Below are 22,763 nucleotides of genomic sequence, written 5' to 3'. Positions count from 1 at the left end.
TATGTACGAACAGAAAAGTTCGTATTTCAGGTTTCATAATTTAGGGATAATTTAAATACAGAACCTCACTTTTTAGATGGGGCTCCCCTCTCCTATAATATGGTCCATTCCTTGCACGCCCACGGGGAAAATCCTAGGACACCCCGTCCCCATTACTTTTAGGTCGCGCCTGGTATTCAAACTCGGGTACTTAAATTCCTTTGCCCACTTTGCATGAGGTTTTAAGCCCCCCGCCCCCCCACTTAGGTTATAGTTCATGCAGTCCTTTCACTTACATTTTCTATTGTAATCTTTACAGCCGCCTAGAGAGGAGAAACAGAAACTATTCTCTTATTTTGCAGTCTAGGAGTGACTAACTCCGATCATAGTTGGTTGGGAACAGACCTGGGGCTTGAACCCTAGGCTGCTGATGGAAAATCACTGGTATTTTCAACAGCATCATAAGCACCTGGGCTGTTTACATTCCCACATGGGAAGCGGGCTGGGTTGTCCGTCTGCACCTAACTGAGAGCAGGAATGGATTCCATAGGTTCGAGAAACTTCTAGACCAAACTGGTGCCTGATACAAACCATCGATGTCTCAGGAAAACGATGTGTTCTTGCTGCTCAAAGTGCAGTAAATGAACCAGTGACATCATCATCACCTGATGTTCTGTTAGAAATGCAGAACCTCAGCCCTTACCCAAGATTTCCTCCATCAGAACCTGTATTTTAGTAAGATCTTTGGTGATTCCTGTGCACCCTAAAGTTTGAGAAGCATTAACTGAAATAGAATAATTTGTGCTTTTTCTATTTGAATTTCTCAGTCTAGGTAGTTAAAACTAAAATGTCTTGCATCATGGATTCTACCCATCTTTTCAATGAAAGTGCTTTATAAAATCACCAAGACTTTCCCTAGAGCGAAACAAGTTGTTTTCAATTTTCAGAGTTATCTGTTTTTTTCTGTGACATTTTACCCTGTTGAATCTTCCTAAAATTCCCGACCCTTGTTTTTTTTTTTAAGTCAACAAATCCAGGCCTAATTTACAGAAATAAAATATTTGCACTTTAAAGGTAGGAATTTTGACAAATGTAGACACTGTGTAGCCACCACCCCAAACAATTTATTCAATATTTCCACAACCCCCGAATTCCCTTGTGCCTCTCCTCAGTCAAGCACCCCCACCTCTGATCTAATTTTTATTGCTAAAGGCAAGTTTTGCCTCTTCTAGAACTTCCTGTACATGGAATTAGATGGTATATATTCTTTTGTGATTGGCTACTTTGAGATCCATGATGCTTTTTTGTAGTAGTTCCTTTTTATTATTAATATTGCATAATTTGTTACCCCCTGAGTTATTTTTAGTGTATGAATATTCATTTAAAAATCTCTTTATGTGTTCATGTTTTCTTTCTTGCAGGTAAATACCAAGGAGTGGAATTGTGGAATCATATGGTAAGTACATATTTACTTTTAAAAGAAATTGCCAAGCGCTTTCCCAAGGAGTTATGCCATTTTATGCAGTTAGTACTGTTATGTCTCCTTGATGAATTAACCCTTTTCCTTTTATCTGTGATAATAGTTCTTCTGAAATCTTCTTTCTCTGAGGTTCATATAGCCACTCCTGCTTTCTCATGATGAATGTTTCCATGTGTATCTTTTCTTCTTTTTATTTTTACCTCCCCTGTCTTTATAGTACTACATTTTTTAAAGACAAACATAGTTGTGTTTTGCTTTTTAAATTCAGTCCGAGAGTCTCTTTTAATTGGTGTGTCCAATCCATTTACATTTAATGTAATTATTGATATATTGGGTTAATCTACCATCTTGCTTTTTGTTTTCTATTTGTCCTATGTGTTCTTTGTTACTTTTAACTTTTTGCAGGGCTTCTTTGGATGAGTTTTTTGTTTTGTTTTGTTTTTCTGTTTAGTATTTTGTCTCTATTTTATCTCCTCTACTATCTACATTTCATGCATGTGTAGGTGGATATATGTATGTATTTGGGGGCTGGAATATAGGCATGGTTTCATGGATTCATCTTTAACTTATCACAACCCACTTGGGATAAAATTATAACATGTGATGTAAAATGTAAGAAGCTTACAATAATATATTTCTCTATTCTGATCATATATTGCTACATATTTTATTTCAAATGTGTTATATACTCCAAATGCATTATTTCCTTAATGAGCTATATTTTAAATAAATTGAATAAGAGAATAAAATAACTTTTATATTTATGACATATTTACCAATTTCAATGTTCTTCCTTCTTCTGGTTTATCCATATTGCAGCTTATATCATTTTCTTTTACTTGGAGAACTTCCTTCCTTTATTTATTTTTTTTTGTAGTGTTGCTCTCTTGGTAACAGTTTCTTTCAGCTGTCCTTTGTCTGACAATGTCTTTATTTCACCTTCAGTTTTGAAGGAATCATTCTGTATATATAGAATTCTAGGAAGATGAAGATAGCTTTTTGTCTTTCAGCCTTTTAATGATGTTGTTCCTTGTTCCCTGAGATTGTATTGTTTCTTAGGAGAAGTCATTCTCCATATCTAGTAGTGGATCAGCTTGATCTTTTGAGGCTTGTTTTTAAACTTTCCGAGGATCTAGATTATCCTTTTGTTTTAAGGATTTTCTTGTCCTTTCCTGAAGAATTTGGCTTAGGCTTTCTGTTATATGTAGTAGGTCTTCATCGAAGTTTCTGTACCCTCATTGGATAAAACTCAAATGACTCCTTCCTCTGTGAGTTCCATTTGTTCAGATTGTAGTTCCCCAGTAGTTCCTCCCCCACCCCCGGTAGTTAATTTTTGTCCAGTCTCTCAGAGCCCCTCACTCTATGCATGCACAGCGTAGTATCCAGGTACAGACTTAATGAGTATTCTGAAATTCTTTCTGTATAGTTCTTCTTTTCGAAAACTACTTATTGCAAATTCCAGACATCTTGTTCTCCCCAAACTCAGTGTTTGTCTCCTCAGCCCAGCTTTGCATCTCCCTATGTTGACCATGGTCCAGAAGTACCTCCAGGCATAAAACTGGGGTAAACTGTAGGAGTAAACTGTAGGGATCATCTCATTTTTTTCTTTTGTATGAACACATCTTTTGCTTTCTTGTGTTTTAGTATTTGAAAATAGAGATTTCATCTATTTTGCCCAGTTTTCTAACTTTTAGCAGCTATTCTGGTACTCCTTACTCTAACCTGGCTAGAATGCCTTATTTTGTCAGTAGATCCTTCATTCACCAGACAAGTGCTTCTTCACAGGGTCTCTTTGTTCTGATCCTGTTCTTTCAGTTCACCCATCACAATCCATCCTGAAACAAACACAGATGAAGTCTTCTTCCCAAAAACTTGTCATGACTTTCTCACTTTCTCCTAACAGTAATACATAAATCTGTTTACCATTTAGACGGCTACAGTGGGCTTCCCAGTTTACCATCTCATTTGATAAGACCTGACTTCTTGGATAGTGAAGGATTTTGTCTTCAACTGCAATCCTTTCAACTCTGGTAACTCAAGAGAGTGTGCAATAATGTGTTATAAGCTGTAAAATAATGTACAAAGACCAGGTGTATGATTGGTTCTTGACCTGAAACAGTTATTAACTCGACTTAGGCCTACGGCAGGTAGGAATTCTTTCCAATATAAGTAACAGAAAACCTGATTAACAGTATCTGAATCATTTGTTTCACAGAACAAAGTCAGAGGAACCAGCTGCTGGCTGTTGTTCATTGGCTAATTTTTGTCAAGACTATCCTCTCTGGAACTATTCTGGGTGTCCTCTGAAGAGTGGAGAATGTACCCTACAATTAGGTAACCTATTTTCTAACAGGCAAGAGGATAGTGACGGAAGGGTAGGGGAGTTTGGAGGAAAAGCCACCTCTTTCATTTTTGCAAGAAAGGAAAAGCTTTCCTGAGAAACCCTGGTGGATTTCTGATTATATCTGATCACCAGAACTTAGATGACAACTATGGATTCCAGGAAAGTGAGTATTTAGATTTTCTAGCTTCTTTGGCAGAAGGCAAGGAAGAGAGATTGACAAACCAATAACGACTGCTGGAGAGTTTATATACTTTTCTAAAAGTCACTTTTGTATGTGGAACAATGAAAAGAATCCTTTCTTATCATTCAGTGAATGTCTGCTATAAGGAATTCTCTTGTCTTCTCACTTTTCTGAATCCCCACAATTCTTGCTCAGGCCACTGCTCTTTTTGGTATATTTTTCATGCATTGTTCCATTTTAAAGTAAAGCAGTCAGTATACTTAGTGTATCTGTCCCTTCATCTCTCACCCTCTGTCTTCAGTTCTTGTCACATTATCTCTTTCTCTGCTGTTGGCGATGTGACTCCATTTAGCCTGGAAGATGGGGTGCGTGCTGCCCCTGGCTTAGAGCTTTTTAATACCATGACTCTGAAGGTACTGGGAACTCAAGATGTGGCACAACGTATTACATTGTCTTTTCTACTTCTTTCATACGCTCCCTCTACCCTGTGACCTTATAATTCACCACATTGGGCAGAATATATTTTCCCACTCTAATGGAACGTTAACAAACATGACAGTGAGACGAGACCTTAAATGTGCTTGTGTGGTTTTGGTTTAGGTGGGCTTCCTCTGCCTCTGCCACATGGCCAAGAATTTCACCCAGATGGTTGCTAGTCCAAGCAGTAGGAGAGATGTGGAGCAGAACTGGGCTTAATCTGCAGCCTAAAGCTAGGTAGGCCCCGCTGACCTAGAGACACTGGATAGAGGTTGGTTGCTATAAGCACTGAATTGTGGTTTGTTTTGTTATGCAATACATTGCAGTGATTGCTGTTAATGCAGTGGGACTCTAAATGGCCAAGTTCAATCCATGTGCTCATTCCTGAATTTGTTACAATGGCTGGTACCTTAACTGGCCAGGCTTGGATTACCTTCCACTTCTTCTTTCTCCTCCACCTCGCCAAAAAACTGAGGTGGTCTCAGGAATGGGGTTACAGGTATTAAAATTTGATCCTGTGATATGGTAGAAGAGTTACTCCAAAAGAAAGTGGTTGCTGTAATCAGAGGAGGAGAGTAGGTTTGAAAATGTAATAAACAGGCAAAAACTGTCATAATCTACCCTGGTGCTCTTTATACTCCGTATTCACTGCTAAATTTTAAGCTGATTGTGTGCAGGAATTCTGCCTTACTCATTTTGTGTTTATTCCAACACTTGAGGTATCTCACAAATGTCTTAACTCAGTTAAGATTAGGTTTCACCACAAGTACCGTGAGACTGGCAAACAACAGTGACTTTAAACGGTGGGAATTTTTTCTTTTGCCTTAAAGTCTAGAGGTGGGCAGTCCAGGGTGGGTGTGGTGGCTGATTCGCCAAGTCCTTAGGCATCCGTGCAACTTCCGGCTTTCTTCTCAGTCATCCTGTGAGGTGAGGCTCCTCTTGGTGCTCAGACATAGGTTCCTTCATGGACACTGCATTCCAAACAGCAGGGTGGAGGAAGGGGAGAGGGCAGAGCAAGAATGCCTGCCAGCTGCTATTTAGGAGCATCTCTCAGGAGCGGCCACACAACATTTCTGCTCACCTCTCACTCTTGTGATGGGAAGAGCCTTGCTGAAAAGGAAGCTCAGGGAACAGGTCTTTCATCTAGCCTCCGTGTGCCCACCTAAAAGCCAGGGCTTTTGAAAGAGGGGGTGGGGATTTTGGAGTAGACAACAAGCTGTCTCTGCGGCAGTGCTCAATAAATTTTTGTTGTATCAGAGTGTGAGTGGCTGAATCACATATTAAAACTTAAAGGTCATTAATAAACCCCGAAGAGTAAACTTTCGTCCTTTGATGCATGGCAGGCTTAAAGAAGATACTTAAGGTTTCAATGCCTATTTAAGCAGTTTCCCATTTTTAGAAAGCAAGAAAGCAAAAGTGGATGATTTGTTTTAGAATTCTTTTTGCTCTGAGTTGAAATTGAACAGTGTTGGCAGGCTCTTTTCAGTTTTCTTTGATCCATTTTCTGAAAGTCTAACCCTCACAGTATTCCGGACAGAGTCTAGTGCTGCCATATTGGAATCCTTAACTGTAAAAAAAATGTCTCTCTTAAAATTATGTCTCCTCTTACTCTTAGACAAGCATCCCTTTCAAAGCTTGGGATACAGATATTTGCATTAAAGGGATTTACCACCTATAGTTTCAGTAATGCTAACATTATGGGTTAGCTGTCTGCTGATCCATTGTCCTGTTGTGCAGGCAGAACAAACCAAACCTATTTTCCAGTCTGTGGATAAATTCACTGTTGGCATTGCTGGGAGGACATCGGGAGTTAACTACCAAGCTATTGATTCTTTTTTCACTGTGGGCCAAATCCAGTCTTTAGTAACGTACTCAGTGCCCACTGTTAAATTCAAGGTGATAAAAGGAAAGTTGGGGATTGATGTCTGAAGTTCGAGAAGAGTCTGTTTCATTAAATTTTGTTAGATGTTTATTTTTATATTTCATTGTATAAATATCAGATGTCTGGGTGTGGAGTACTCCAGCTAGAAATTGAAATCCAGACATATTTCTGAGTTAACTGTTGGTGTGCCTGTTGAGTTAGATATACTTTAAAATTTCAGAATTTTACATTTCTGATTTTCATAATTTCCCTTATGAAATAATCCTTTAGCATTAAGGGTAGGTGAGAAAGAATACAACTTTTTGTGTCTGTTTTTCTGGTAAATGTGGTACTTTTTCATAAAAATAAAACTAATTAAACATTTTATTTTTAAAAAGATTTTATTTATTTGAGAGAGAGCTGGGGGGTGGGGCAGAGGGGAAGCAGACTCCCTGCTGAGCAGGGAGCCCAGTAAGGGTCTAGATCCCAGGACCCTGAGATCATAACTTGAGCAGGAGGCAGGCGCTTAACCCACTGAGCCGCCCAGGCACCTCAACTAATCAAACACTTTAAATATTTTTTCAGTCATACATTGAACACCTTTTTATTAAATGCTCATTATATGTGAGATAATAATGGCAGGTATTAGTTATACAGTAGGAAGCAAAACAGTCCTTCCTCTTGAGAAATTTATCACCTAGTGGAAGAGACAGGCATTATGTGATTGCTTTGGGGCTGGCTTTTTCTTTGTTTGTTTGTTTTTTTTTTTAAAGATTTTATTTATTTATTTGACAGAGAGACAGACAGTGAGGGAACACACATGAGGGAGAAGCAGGCTTCCCACCGAGCAGGGAGCCCTCTGCGGGGCTTGATCCCAGGACCCCAGGATCGTGATGTGGGCTGAAGGTAGATGCTTAATGGCTGAGCCACCCAGGTGCCAAGTGAACTGGAGTTTTTAATGATATTGAAATATACTTGCATTTTAAATGTTGTAGCACAATAAAGATGTCTGGGTACCACATTGGCAAATAATATTTTTCTGTCTTCTGTTTTTTTTCTAAATTTTACACATTTAGAAAGGATTCGTTTATCTATAATCTTGTAGGAAATGAAGGGTTCCACCATAGTTTTTTGTTTGTTTGTTTGTTTTTTCGAAAATAACTGGAAAATAATGGTCTCAAAACTTTAAAAATTTTGGCTATTTTGAAAGGAAGCTACAATAGACTGAATTTTTATGTCCTCCCAAAGTTCATATGTTGAAATCCTAACCACCAATGTGATAGTATTAGGAGAAGCCTTCGGTGAGGTGAGGCGATGTGAGGCCTCATGATAGGAGCCAGTGTCCTTATAAAAGAGATCCTGGAGAGCTCCTTTTCCCTTCTGCCACATGAGTACATAGCAAAATAGGTCTGTCTATGAACCAGGAAGTGGGCTCTAGCCAGACACCAAATCTACCAGCCCCTTAACCTTGGCTTACAGCCTCCAGAACCTTGAGAAGTAAGTCTGGGTTTTTTATAACCATCCTAGTCTAGTATTCCATAATAGCAGCCCAAACTGACTAAGACAAAAGGTTTCTGAAGTGAATTATGTTCTTTTTTGCTATCTTCAAATAGATAGAAGATAACTTTTGTGTTAGCCAGGGAGTTAAATTTCTGTGTTAGAGTACACTAAGTTGTTGTAAAAACAGAGTTGGAAATCCAGTGACTTAAGGAATAAATAATAGTCGAGGGTGCTGCAGATGGGTAGCGGCTCTCTTCCACTCTCTTGAATGTTGTCAAGGACCAGGATTCTTCCGTCTTGTGACACTTTCATCCATCACGACCTCGTCATCAGGTGCGTGGTCGAGGCTTGTTCGTATCCGGGTTTCAGCCACTGGAAAGGGGAACAGTGTGGAAGAGGCATACCTCTCTTACAGGTCCCAGTCCTGAAGAGGCAGGCCCGTATCAGATTTACTCATGCATCATTGCTGAGATTTTAGTCTCACAGTTGTGTCAGTCTGCAAGGGATACTGGGAGGTAACTAATTATGTGCCTTGGAAGAAGGGGTGGATGACTAGTGGTGGGCTACTGCCTCTCCCACAGCCTGCTCTCCTGGCTGCCAAGTCTGTGGGATCCTTCTCACATTCATCCTTTCTCCAAGCAAAACACATTGGACACACTCACCCCTTCTCAAAGGAGACAACACCGCGGACCATCCAGCTGCCGTATTCAGCTCAAACCCCATGCTTCTTGGGTGATACTCAGTCCTTTCATTCAGGTCCAGACGTAGCTCAAAAGGATCAGAAAATTAAAACTTCTATTCAGAAGAGAGAAGAATGAGAAACAGTAGTCACTGGTTCCTAGCACTGATGGAGATCAGCAGGGCAGGAGAGTCTCAAAGACCTCTGCTCTGGTCCTGGATGAGGCCCTTGATTGGATCCTGTTTCTTCTCTCTGGAAGGGAATTCTTGTCCATTGCTGCCTGTAGCCCCTGCTCTGTTCTCTGGAAAGACTCAAACCTTGTCTATTATTTTTCTTGGTCACATCTGAAATTGGCTTTGGGAATTTGTTCTCCCTTGGGGGGAGATATATTTGCAGGTGTTTATAGGTCCATAGGTTGCTCTAAGCTTCAAAGAGTCACATTCCTCCTTGGTTCTTAGGTTCATAGATTCTTTTTTTTTTTTTTTTTAAAAGATTTTATTTATTTATTTGACAGATCACAAATAGGCAGAGAGGCAGTCAGAGAGAGGAGGAAGCAGGTTCATAGATTCTTTAACAACAAAATTTCCTTGATTTTAGTAAGCACCTACTTTATTTGCTTCCAATATGTGTCTAAGTACCACTCCAAATTTTCCTTTTTTTTTTAAAGCAGTGTGGAGCCTAACTCGGGGCTTGAACTCAAGACCCTGATATCTGGAGAGTTAGTTGCTGACTGAGTCACCCAGGTGCCCTCCCTAAGTTTTCTGAATATATTCTGCACAGGCTTCAGTTTCTGCTCTACCTCTGATATGGTCTTTCATTTTAATGGCAGTTATCTTGAAGCCATCTGAAAAATGCAGTGAGCATGGGAAGGCCACATTTGGACCTTCGGCTATTTAGGAACCAGAATCAGTTAGTGATTCAGGCCAGGGGTCTTAATCTTTTCTTTTTCACCTTCAAATCATTAATCATTGTCTCTTTCTCAAATGGACTTCTCTGATCACTCTATGTAAATATTCTACCCAATCCCACTTTACCCTGTTCTTAAAATAAGACAAAAACACCTTATTACATCGTAAGGGCCCAGAGCGATTTCATCTCGGTTAAATAGTGATTTTGTTGTTTTCGCAGTAAAACTTAAACTGACCCTGCCCCCCCCAAAAAAACTGGGGAACTTACTTAAAAGCAAGTCTGGGAAACCAGTAAAATATGGTCAACCAGTCCCTGATAACAGAGCCCCAATACAAGGGCGGGTCAGGTCAGGTGGAGGTAACAGAGCCCTGAATGCAGGGATGAGTCAGGCCAAGTGGAGACACCCAATCAGTGGAGAGCGCATACTGTCTCCCTAGCTACCAAGGAGTGTGGGCCCCACCTTTTGGGCACCAGTTCTGACCAGTTCTGATACTATGGGGTGAATTGTAATTCAGTTGGCCACCCGTGTGTGACCTAGCATGACTGTACAACTTTCTCTGTGTGTTGCAATCTCATTGGCTACCTGTGTGTGGCCAGGCTCAACCACATGGTCTTTGCTCTATAGTTAGTCTGTGAGGCTGGGAGTCACTCACTTTCTCTGTAAGAGGTGGCCGTGAATGGTCAGTTCGATTCTTGATGCTTGGCATGAAATAAAGCTTTGCTTGACCTTCGCTTTGTATCAGTCTCGGTCTTTTGATCACGGACCTAACATGCATATATATATACACACACACATATATATATACACACACATATATATGAAATAGGCATATATGAGGTATATATTTTATTAATTGTCATACTTATTGTTTATTGTCTTTTTTCCTCCTCTATAATGTAAATGCCATGAAGTTAGGAAGTTATATTTTTTTTATGATATACTCCATGGATTGAGAATAGTGTCTGTCTGGCACATAGTAGGTGCTCAGCAAATATTCATTGAATGATGAATAAATGGATGATTTGAAATTATGCAGATTCTTTAAGATCTTCTACATATCATGCTGTTAGTGAGCTCTGCAAATAGTGGTTTATAGTCATTTCTCCCCCTTCCACGTAAACAGAATCTTTGTTTTATTTGGTAGAGTAGGGCAGGGAGGATGCATCTTTGTTCTCTGTTCTCTAATCATAGACATTCTATGCCAGTTGTGGAAATTCCATTCTTCTTTGTTCAGCCTAACAATAGACAAGTGACCCAGTCTTGGCTTTGTGAGAGGTAAGCAAAAGTGTTTTAAGATGGAGAACATCTGGAAGAAGAAAGTTGTTTTTTTCCTGCTCATTCCCTTCTTGCTTTAGCTGCTGTTTATTCTTGTGATAGGGAGATGTTGAGGCTTTAGCAGCCATCTTGTGACCATGAAGGCGTATCGCTGATGTACTGAGGTTGGAAGATGGAAAGATAAAAAGAATGGTGACTCATGACATAATTGAATTACTTCGGTCTAAAGTGAGATAATAATAAGTATCTATTTTATTTAATCCACTTTTTGTCTGCTGTTTTGTTACTTGTTTATTGCAGCTGAAAGCATCCTGAGTAGCAGTGTTTTTAGTAGCTGCTCAAACTAATTGGCCACTGTACTGCTACTCATTTAACCATTTGTCCATTCACTCATTAAGTGTCTGATATACCAGGATATATGCAAAACTCAGAGTAATAAGGTTAATAAGATACAGTTCATGTATATCCTCAAGGAACTGACAGTAAGGGTACAAACAGAGTTATATAAACAGCCTCTGAGTTCCGAAGGTATGAAAACGATATGGCATTCAGTAGAAGTCATACTTTGAATTCTGAATTTTGATCTTTTCCTGGGCTGAGATGTGTGGTGCCATACTGTGTCATGACACTGGGCAGTAGCAGTCACCATGGCTCCTGGTCAGCCACACGGTCACCAGGTAAACAATACGTACACTTACAACCACTTCGTACTCATATAGTCATTCCGTTTTTCACTTTCAGTATAGTCCATAAATGTTATATATGTATATATATATATAAAATAACCTACAGTCAATAAATTTCATAAGACACTCTTTATTATTGCTTTAGTGCAAAATAAATATACTTTATTATAAAGTAGGCTTTGTGTTAGATGATTTTGTCCAACTGTAGACCAATTTAAGTGTTTTGAGCATGTTTAAGGTAGGCTAGGGTAAGCTATGGTGTTTGATGGGTTCATTTTATTAAAAGCAATTTTAACTTAAGATATTTTTAATTTACATTGAATGGGTTTATAAGGATATAACACCATTGTGAGTAGATGATCTTTATTTAGCACATTGTTATCAACAGAGCACATGTTTATTAACGTTCAGATTCAGTATAACTAGTAGTTGGTTAGTCTTCTGGGTAGACCAACATGGGTAGAGGTGGTCCATCCTGTCATCTCTGCAATGGGTCCATGTGGAGTTTACTCTCAGTCACCATTTGAGGGAGGCTTTTTTCTATTGTCAAAGAAGGAGTACCGCCGATGTAGGCAATTTTGACCATATTATTTATTTCCTATTTACTCGGGCATTAACTCATGGGTGAAGAAGATGAGAGAGTTAATGAATCAGCTGGGATAGTGGGAATCAGGGATCGTTTGCCTCTTTCTCCTCCACATCCCTCAATGGGTCCTTCTGAAACACCCAGGAGAATGGAACAGACTGTGGTTAGAATGTGTTGATTAATTTGTGGCAGCTTTAGAATGCTGCTTGCTACAAGCTATTGATAAAATTTTCATGTGTGCCTAGAGAATAAATTAGAATTACAGAGTGTTAAATATTTCAGTTTAATCATCTGGAAAACTAGTGTTTTTGTTTGTTTATTTGTCTGAAAAACAACAAAACAAAACTTTGCAGCTTTATCATCCAAAGCTAGCTATCTAGTCGTTGATATATTGAACCTTTTTTTTCCCTTTCTTTCTTTCTTTCTCTCTTTTTTTTTTTTGCAAAGCCATTCAGTGTGCAAATGATAATATTAAGTGCCAAATGTGGATGTGGGCTGTATGCGTAGAGCTCAGTAAGGGAAGTTGACTGTATCCAGCTCTTTTTCATAATTAAAATTCAAATGACAAATGCATGTATCCTTAGGATGAGTCTTAATCTCTCCAAAGTGCATTACATAATATTAGGTTCACTGACTTACATTTTATGTTAGGCTCATTAAATGTTTATGTAGAAAAAAAGCTTATATAGCAAACTCAAGAAAAGGTAGTGACTCAGGGTAATACACTGACTTATGACAGAATTAATAGGTAGATTAATTTCTGTGCCCACAGAAACTGTTCAGGAGGTACTCTTGGTTTGCTTTATTAATTGAAAGTTTACACTAAGTACCTTTAAATCGAAGAATCCTTAAATTTTTCATTTCTGTTTTGGAGTTTTTTCAGAATTTCCATTCTTTATTCCTGTCTACTTGGGAGTCCTTGACTTCTCTAATGGTATTTGACAGTTTTCCTTGTTTGCTTTTGCTTTGTGAAGTATAATAGCTACCTGCATTTAGCCAAATGTAGAAGAGAGATTATAATTGTCATTTGTGATACATGTAAATTTGTTATTTAAAGAGAGGAACCACTTATATATGTACCTGTGATGAAAATACAAAGGGAGGATATAAAAAAATGTCAGAGGTAGTAAAATTAGCAACTATGCCTGAACCAAACGTGTATTTTGATTTTTATAATGATTTTCTTGTAATGAGATTGAAGTATTTCAGGTATTATTTTATGTTTATGACACCCCTACTATTGTATAGAAGAAAATGCCATCTGTATATTGTGGCATTGAAGAATGATGTGTCCATAGGATAGAGATGAGAGTGTTTCCACAAGCAATTAATTTCCTGTACTCATGAAAGACGTATTTATTCCATAGATGGCATCCTGTATTGTGAACTGAGCTATTGCCATGCCCAAGAGGGTTGTCTCTAAAAATTCTCACTCACAGGACTTCCATAGAGTATACCTGGCATCAGATTCATTGAGAGGAATACAGGCTAGGAAATGGAACTTGCTAGAATGCAGCATTTAGCACCCCTCTTCAGTAAGACGTCTTGCAGTGTTCCTCACAGCAATCAAGGGGCATAAATTCCCAAGTCCCTGCAGGGGCCTGTCAAATTAGGAGGATCATCACACTCAGGGAACCTAAAGCTATGATTTCCCACAAGGTATTTATGGTTCATATATAGTTTCTCTCCCGCTAGATGCAATTTGTCCATTTTTATTATAAGAAGTATTGCTTAGTAGTACCACTTCCATTCTACTTTTTTCCGGTTTCCAGAGAAACAGTGTTATAAAGTTAAGCCAAGGTCAGATTTGTTCATAAAGGACAAAAAGTTTTGTTAATGCTTTACCCACAGTTATGCTGCCTCTTTTGTACTATTAAGACTAGGCTGGATACGGGTGCCTGGGTGGCTCAGTGGTTAAGCCGCTGCCTTCGGCTCAGGTCATGATCTCAGGGTCCTGGGATCGAGTCCCGTATCGGGCTCTCTGCTCTGCAGGGAGCCTGCTCTCTCTCTCCTCTCAGTTATGCTGCCTCTTTGATTTCTCTCTGTCACTCTTTATTAAAAAAAAAAAAAAAAAAGACTAGGCTGGATATCCCTCACTTGTGGAGTGATATGCTTTCTCTGGTCCTTGAGAAGATGGAGTGGATTACATTTAATTCTATAGCTAGGGAAATATTTTTCAACTTCGCTATTTTACAAATAAAATCTTATTAAACCATGTTCTGTATTTACAACAGTAGTTAGAATTAACTTTTCACATGTCAGTAGTACAGATCTAACGGGGAGAACACAGCCCCACTGTTGAGATCCCCACATTACAAAATGTTGTGATCCAGAATGTAAGCACTTCCAGCACATCAACTGACTTTCTACTTGCATCTAAAAGGGCACAATCAAGGACAGATCTTTCCAGGCATATGGGAAAAATATGAGAGAACTTCTCTCAGTTTAACATTTTCCAGCAGAAAGCTTGTGACTTGTAATACCAAAATGCCATAAAATGCATGTATCTCTCTCAGCTCTGCACATTTAGGACAAATTTATACTGATCCTTCTAAAATGCAGTATGGTGCACATTTTGTGAGGCATAGCTTATGTGTAGTGAAATGCACCCATCTTAAGTGCACAATTCATTAATGAATCGGTATGTCCATGTAGTCCGCACCATTGTCAGGGTGTAAAGCATCTATTACCTTAGAAAATTCCCTTGTACACATTCCTGGTCATTCTCTTTCCTTTCCCTCCACCATAAGGCAACTATTATTCTAATTTCTATCTACATCAAATAGATTTACCTGTTTTGAATTTTGTCTACATGGGACATGAAGCAAATGCTGTCCTGTGTCTGGCTGCTTTTGTTCACCATGTTTTTGTGCTTCATCTATGTTACTAGTTGCAGCACTTGTTCAAGTAAATACTTGGAGTGGAATTGCTACGTCACAGATTAGAAGTATGAGTACCATCATAACAACCTCCCAAGCAAGTGTCCAAAATGTTGTACTATTTTGCATGCTCAGCAGGAGTTTATGAGAGATCTGGTTGCTCCATGTCCTTTCTTGCATTCAGTGTCGTCAGCCTTTATTTTTAGCCGTGCCAGTGTGTGTAAAGCCCTTGGAAGAATGAAACTCAGGGCTGTCTTTGTGATCTTGAGGTAGATAAAGATTTCTTCTAGAAATCACTAACCATAAAAGAAACAATTGAATAATTGGATTTATCAAAATTCAAAGTGTCTTTGAAAGACACTTTAGGAGGCTCTTGGAATCCAGCAAGTGGTTAAGCTTCTAACTCACCTCTAGAGCAGGTTTTTCAACCATAGCATTATTGACACTTTGGGCTGTTGACTGCTGTTACTGAGGGCTGTCTGTCCATTGCATAACATTTAGCAGCATCTCTGACTTCTACCAGAGGTGGTGCCAGTAGCACCACCTTCAGATGTGACAATAAAACCATCTCCAGACAGTGTCAACTTTCCCATGGGGAGCAGCCTCCCATCGCCAATGACCGGCTGCTTCTCTCTACTTTACCCACCGAGAACCAGTGCTCTAGGGTTTGTCTTAACTATCAGGCCAGTTTTGGTACCTAATGCACCTTTTTGGAGTCCTCTGGACTTCAACTGACCCACGAATGGACTGGAAATCTTTGGAATGCCCTGTACTGAAGAATATCGCTTAGAAACCCTTATCACTTTGGACCTCCACCCAGCATTACATTAGAGTCAGAGCATGCCTCAGAGAGAAGGCCAGGCTGGAGGAAAATAGCAATTTACTTTGTTATTTTCAATTTAGTGTTGAAACACTTCAGTCAATGATTTATTATTTTTTAAATAAAATACAGTGTAGTTCCCCCCAGAGAGCTCTTAATCCTCTTAAGAATACACTAAACAGCTTTATACCTATTGTAAATATAATTTTCATAAGCCCTAAAGTCATACAAGCAGAACAGGTAACATTTTATTTTCTGACAATTGAGCTCAGTTTCTACTGTGTGCTCCGGTTTTCCTGATGCTATGAAACTATATGTTGGCATTTCTAGGTGAACTTAAACTCTGTCATGCTTTCTCAGTCAGTTCAAGTTTAAGATCATGTCATTCCTGGATTTTACCTTTTCCTCCTCTTCTTAAGGGTGACACTCCTGGCCCAAGGTTTATTTATGGTAATGACAGAGTGGAAGTTGGGAGAGAAGGTCCAGGAGGGAGGGTGTCAGCTTTCTAGTGGTCCTGGTATTTGGCACTCTTCCAAAGGCCACCTTGTGAACTCTCCGCAATTGAAAGGCCTCCTTTGCATGATTTACACAGGCCTTTGGGTTACAAATTCAAGTAATTTGGCCCTTGGCCTTCTCCTTTAACTAACATCTGAGCCCTGCTTGGGGAAGTAGGGAAAGTTTATCTTCCACTGCTCACTGATGAGCTTAAAGGTAGAATCAGAGCTGTTGTAGGAGCCTCTTTTTTCGTTTCCCTGATGTCACACCCAGCCATGTCTAATTGTGGGCCTGATGTCTTTTTGTGCAGAGAGACCCACGCTACCATTTCTTCCCTGATGCTAGGATACCGACTTGATGTAACACACTAGAACACTATGCTTTTCTCCATTCTTCTCTCTCCCCAGGCTACCCACCTGGAATGGAGGGTCATATTCAAATCCTCCCTTTATATTCAGCTAGGGTGGGGAAGGAGGGTGGGGGGGGGAAGTCAGAGATTTCCCAGGGCAGAGGAAGAGGAATTATTCATACAGAAAAGGATAAATATATGTTTCAGGTCTGAGTTTCAGCATCTGTAAGGCAGTGGAGGTGTGAAATATTATGTATGATACATATGATAGGGTCTGTTTTCTGTTTTGATGATCTAGGATCTGAACACACTTCCTACATTGGAGAATTTTTTATTTAATTAAACAGAGCCCATATCCAGTTGTAGAGGCTGGATGTGAAGCAGTGGGCACGTGACTTAGGTTCCATCAGTGCTTTCTACAGGCTTTGAGTTGAAGGTAGTGATACCAAAAAATACTGAGGCACAGAATCCATTCTGGTGGGCCCCAGCAGCGGTGGCCTCAGCTGCATCTCCCTCCCTGCCTCCCTTCCTTCCTTCTTTCCTTCTTCCCACTCCCCCTCTTCTTTCCTTCCTTTTTTAAGATATATTTATTCATTTTAGAGAGAGAGAGTGAATGCGAGCAGGGGGAAGGGGCAGAGGGAGAGGGAGAGGGAGTCTCAAGCGGACTCCATACTGAGCATGGAGCCTGACACGGGCCTCCATCTCGCAACCTTGAGATCATGACCTGAGCTGAAATCAAAAGTTGGCCACTCGACTGCACGTACTTTTCATGGTCACTAGGGGACAATGCTTGTGTCCAGCAGTACAAGCTGCAGTTTCTAGGTCTGGAGGAGGAGGTGGTAGAATTTCTACTGGACCAGTCCCATGGCTTCCATTTTATATTATTTAGATTTTGTTATATAAGAAACCACCCTAAAACTAAGTGACAAGTAACAGAGACTCTCTTCTTGATTAAAGTTTAAGCAGGCTCCTCTGAGTTCTCTTTTCATCTAGTTTCTCAACTTTAGCCTATAAAACCAGCAGACGGTAGGGACAGATGATGTTGTCTCCTTCCTCGCCCCCCGCTACCATGCACACTAAAAGACTTGAACAAACGCTAACATTTTAACTCAAGGCCACGTCCGTGGGATAACACTTACCCCTTGGTGTGCCTGCCTGAGATAGTCAAGACTGCCTGACAAACTACTGTTTGTTTCAGCCCAAACCTGGTAATAAGTAGATAGGTTTCTGAACCGCCTCTCATAGAGCACTTCCTTTAGAAAGCTTGTAGTCGTGAATCCTTTCTTCTCCCCCTGAGCCGTAGCTCTTCTGCCACCAAGAAGACAGTTCTCTGACCAGAAAGTCATCTCTTTGAAATGCAAACAGTCAGGAAATCAACTTTTCTCCCTGCCAGGTTGGAGGGTGCTCAGCTGTAACTTACAAGACTGCCTTCTTGCAAAAAGTTACAAGAAATTTCCTTCTCCACCAAATAGACTCCAGTTAACAAACCTGATCTTTTCTTGTTCCTCCTGTTTCTTCCCTCATTTCCCTTTAAAATTCCTAGTCCACTCTGCACTGATCAGAGTTCAGTTCACACTGGACCCTCATCCTCACTGCTGCAGCTCCTACGGAATGAAGTCCTTCCTTCCCTCTTCAGCTAGTCTCCAGGTCAAGCTTTGAACAAGCTGTCTCAAAACTTGATAGGTTATTGAGTTCCGTAGTCTCTGGAATCGTCAGTTTGGACCGGGTTTAACTGGCTAGCTCTGAGCCCACTCATATCTGCAAGCCGCTTCTGGTCAGTGAGACAGCTCTGTTTCGGTGATGTGGGTGACAGTCAGCTGAGGTTATGGAGACACCTGGGCTCTGTGTCCCCGTCACTCAGGAGCCAGCCTAGGCTTATTCCCATGACTGCACCATACAGCTCTAAGCGGGAGTGGCCTTGTGAAGCTGACATTTAGAACTGATGTAATTACTTCTTCTGCTTCTGTTGGCCAGCCCAGAATCAAGAGGTTAAGACATATACTCTATCTCTTATTGGGAGGAGCTCCAAAGTCCCATTGTCAAAGGGACAAGGATATAGGGATGGGAATGTTGGAGCCATTTTTGTGGACAACCCACAGTCATGCTGTGCAGACTCTTTAAGTGTGGTTCTTTGAACCAGGTTTTGGAGCCTCCTTTATTTTTCAGTGAAAACTTTTTTTGCTGGTATCAGCCTAAATTGTGTCTGTGACATATAATTAAACATCTTGTTGAATATACTTAGTCACACCCACATTCCTCCCTGAGCATCCTCCATCCTGAGGTAGAAAAGGTGAGAGGTGAGACAGACCCTTGGAGTGGAGTCTTGCCATAACATGGGAATCGTCTACTACTAGTTGGAATTGAATTGGAATCAGTGATGGACTGGCACGTGGCAATGCCCGTATTATATATATATAATAATAGCACTTGTGAAATAAACATTAAGTAACACAGGTCCTACGTGATAAAGTCTTTCTATACAAATGTGACTCACAACAAGGCCTATGGATTCATGTTGTGGGGAGTTCTAATTTTTTTAAGGGAACTCTGTAGAGATTTTTCCCCCCTTTATTGCATATTAATTATTATTTCAGAAATTTAGAGAAATCTACAAGGCAGATTTTGACTGAGCTATCTTTAATCAGTTCTTTTGAAGGCGTAGTACCATAAATTTTATATTAGAATCTCATAAGAATATGGTATACTCTTTAAAAAAATACACATTTGGTATTGTGTTTACTATATCCTCTGATCTTCAGAACGAAGTTTCCAATAAACTTTGTTAGTTCATTTATTTCTGTCATTCCCTGCTGAATTTCTAGTGCAGAGTTCATTTTCAAGTCATTTATTAGTACAGCAGATCCTCCGTGAATGGTAGAGACTGAGCACATCACAGACTGGACAGCTCCCATTATCTGAAATCGCTGTAAGCTGCTTTAATGTTAGAGATTTGCCTTAAAGGATTGTCCTTTGGAAGGCTGGCTGTGGTTGTTGTGAGGCAGAACAAATTATAAAATGATTATGGCTTCAGAGATGTATGTTTCTAAATGATTGCTTCACCAGTCCATAAAATGTCTGTTTTCAAAAAACAGGTGAAATATGAGAGCCGTAAGAGATAAGATCTTTGGGATACTATTAAAAATGGATGCAAGGCTATTGTGGTATATAACTTATCATACACACTGGCAGGAAGTCATTAGCCTTATGAAAGAAAGGCACATTTAACAATGAGAAAAAATATTTAAAAAGGCTTTAAGAACAAAATAACAAATAAAACTAACTTGGGTACAGTCCAAACTGTTAAGTGTGTTTTCCTCAGTAAAGTCCCGGATTTGGGGGTACTCGGGGGTGACAGAGGCAAGACCAAAGAAGCTTTCTTTCACCTCTATATGCTTCAGTATGTACTTGAGTTTTAAAGTACACAAATGTGTATACAGTTGGTGCAACTGAAAATAATCTTAAAAGCGAATGTCACAAACAAACTGAGGGCTGCTGGGGAGAGGGGGGTTGGGAGAAGGGGGGTGGGGGTTATGGACATTGGGGAGGGTATGTGCTATGGTGAGTGCTGTGAAGTGTGTAAACCTGGAGATTCACAGACCTGTACCCCTGGGGATAAAAATATATTATATGTTTATAAAAAATTATAAAAAAAGTGAAATATATGTTGAATGTAGCAGTCAAAAAAAAAAAAGAAAAAAAGAGAATGTCACTAGTAGACTTATTTCATTCTCAATTTTATCCTGCTGTTTTTACCTCCAATCTAACTTTCAACTCTAATAACATGCAAGAAATATTCCCAAGGCATTTACTGAAGAAGGGAGGGACTCTTAAGAATGTTTGATATTGTCAATAGTTCCATTTTGCAGTTAGGGTTACATTTTACCTTCTCAACGTTTTCTTCAAAAATGTAAATTTTACTGTTAAATATGATTTTATGCCTGTCAGACTCATTCTGTGCAGTGAAGGCCATGGTGCCTTGTGCATTTAATAGGCACTCAACAGAAGCTTTTTAGAAATTCCCATGATGAAACATCTACCTGAAACAGAGAAGAAATATTTGAGAAGCAAGGGGAAACTAAGTCTTTTTTTTTTTTTAACATTTTGCTATTTTCCCCTTTCATCTCTTCTTTATCAATATTTAAATTTAGTTATTCTTAAAAAACCAAAAATACTTGTTCTTATTACAAAAGTGATACCTGCTTTTTTAAAAAAGTTCTGTTTGAGGTCCTGCTTGGCTGGTTTCATTGGAGTTGCCTCTCTCCATAACATTTGGCTGAAGGAAAGAAGTTAGAGGGTTGCTGTGTTTTGACCTTTTGGCCTTTCACTCCTGATTCCAACTGACTGAACCAAACAAAGAGCCCTGATTCAAGCTGAGCCAATCACTTTGCCTCTTGTAACTTTTGTCTGAGAAAGACAAAGACAGTAGTGAGGTGATGTGGTTTCCAGAACTGTGAGCCAGAACAAGAGCAGCCATGTTAGGGTCTTGTGTGCTGATTAATCTACAAACAGGTCAAGGGAATGGTGCACATATCCAGAAGGAAGCAAACATAAGAGATGGTGTTCTCAGAGAGAGAAGGGACAAAGGGAATTATCTTGTTTTCTTGCTTTCAGATTTAAATTTCTTGTCAAACCTGGCCCTCATTCCTGCCTTTGGTTATATGGGATAGTCTTGAATACTAGCTTACTTAAGTTAGACTGGGTGGACATTGATTTTTGCAAAAAACCTTAGAGAATATCTAAGAAAATAAAAATTGCTGGGAAAACTATACCCATTTGTAAATTTCCTTTACATGTGTTGTTGTTGTTGTTTTCTTTCCCTATGTCAATGTTATACTTATGCTCTCTGGATGGCTCAGTTGTTAAGCGTCTGCCTTCGGCTCTGGTCATGATCCCAGGGTCCTGGGATCCAGCTCCGCATCGGGCTCCTTGGTCGGCAGGAAGCCTCCTTCTCCCTCTCCTGCTCCCCTGCTTGTGTTCCCTCTCTCATGTTATCTCTCTCTAACATATAAGTAAATAAAAGCCTTAAAAAAAAAATATTTTGTCTGTCTTTTTCACAAAATTGGAAGAGTTTTCACATTTTCTTTTTTTTTAAATTAATTAATTAATTTATTTTTTAAAATATTTTATTTATTTATTGAACAGAGAGAGAGACAGAGATCACAAGTAGGCAGAGAGGCAGACAGAGAGAGAGGAGGAAGCAGGCTTCCCGCTGAGCAGAGAGCCTGATGTGGGACTCGATCCCAGGACCCTGAGATCATGACCTAAGCCGAAGGCAGCGGCTTAACCCACTGAGCCACCCAGGCGCCCCTAGTTTTCACATTTTCTTAATCCCAGCCCTGGTTAAAGGCAACTATAAGTTTATCAGAGTCTTTCCTTGTATGGCTCAACAGATCCGGAGAAAGAAAAACACCCTTTTGCTGACTGGTCTCACTTTTAATTCACACTGATACTCTCTGGCAACCACACTGCATGCAACCTACAACCATACTTCATTTCATTTCATTCCTCTACTCCTCTAGTCCTCCCCTCACGCAATTCCCAGGCACTATTTTCTTCTTCCTTCTTTCTCCTCAGTTTCTTCCCCTGGCCTTGCCCCTATTCTCACTCTGCTAAGATATTTTTTCCTATTTTACTGGAATATTAAAAGCCCCCAGAAGATATTTCAGCGTGTTTCTGCCACCACATCCTTCCATCTCCTGCTTGCTCTGTGCCCACATACTCTGTTTTTCATTATTATTTTTTTTAAGCTTTATTTACTTATTTTAGAAAGACAGCAAGCAAGAACAGGGAGAGGGGCAAAGAGAGGGGGAGAGAGAGAATCTTACGCAGACTCCCCACTCTCAGAACCTGAGATCAGAACCTGAGGCAAACAAAGAGTCAGATGCTTAACTAACTGAGCTGTAAAGGCAACCCCTGTTTTTCATTATTATGAGTGAACTTTCCACAGTCCTAGTTAAAGCCAGTCCCTTCCACTCGCTCATGATTTTCCATCTGCTCTCATGTGTTCAAGGATATCACATCTTCAGTTGACTTCTGTCCTCTGTATAATCATGTTTCCTTTGTTGCTTGCTCATTTTCATGAGCTTATGCGATTCTATTATTTCTCCTATCTTAGGGAGGCAGAATTTTCCAGACTCTTTAACTGCCTTCGGGTACTGGATCACTTCTCTGCTATTGTGAAAAGCAAATCTTCTCAGTACTTATAGCTACTTGATATCTGCAATTTACTTGTCTCCCATTTTCGAATCAGGCATTCATTCTC

At 39.8% G+C, this 22,763-nt stretch overlaps 1 protein-coding gene across 1 annotated transcript in view; it reads right to left on the bottom strand.

Annotated features, from left to right (window-relative positions):
* Window positions 1–22,763, bottom strand: part of CUNH21orf91 (chromosome unknown C21orf91 homolog) — a 130,565-nt gene that overhangs the window by 29,968 nt on the left and 77,834 nt on the right. The window lies entirely within an intron of this gene.

This window comes from Mustela putorius, unplaced genomic scaffold (assembly GCF_011764305.1).
Source record: "Mustela putorius furo isolate JIRA1106 unplaced genomic scaffold, ASM1176430v1.1 tig00003834_pilon_pilon_pilon, whole genome shotgun sequence".
In the NCBI taxonomy this organism is placed as follows: Eukaryota; Metazoa; Chordata; class Mammalia; order Carnivora; family Mustelidae; genus Mustela; species Mustela putorius.
This window is presented reverse-complemented; position numbering and strand designations above follow the sequence as displayed.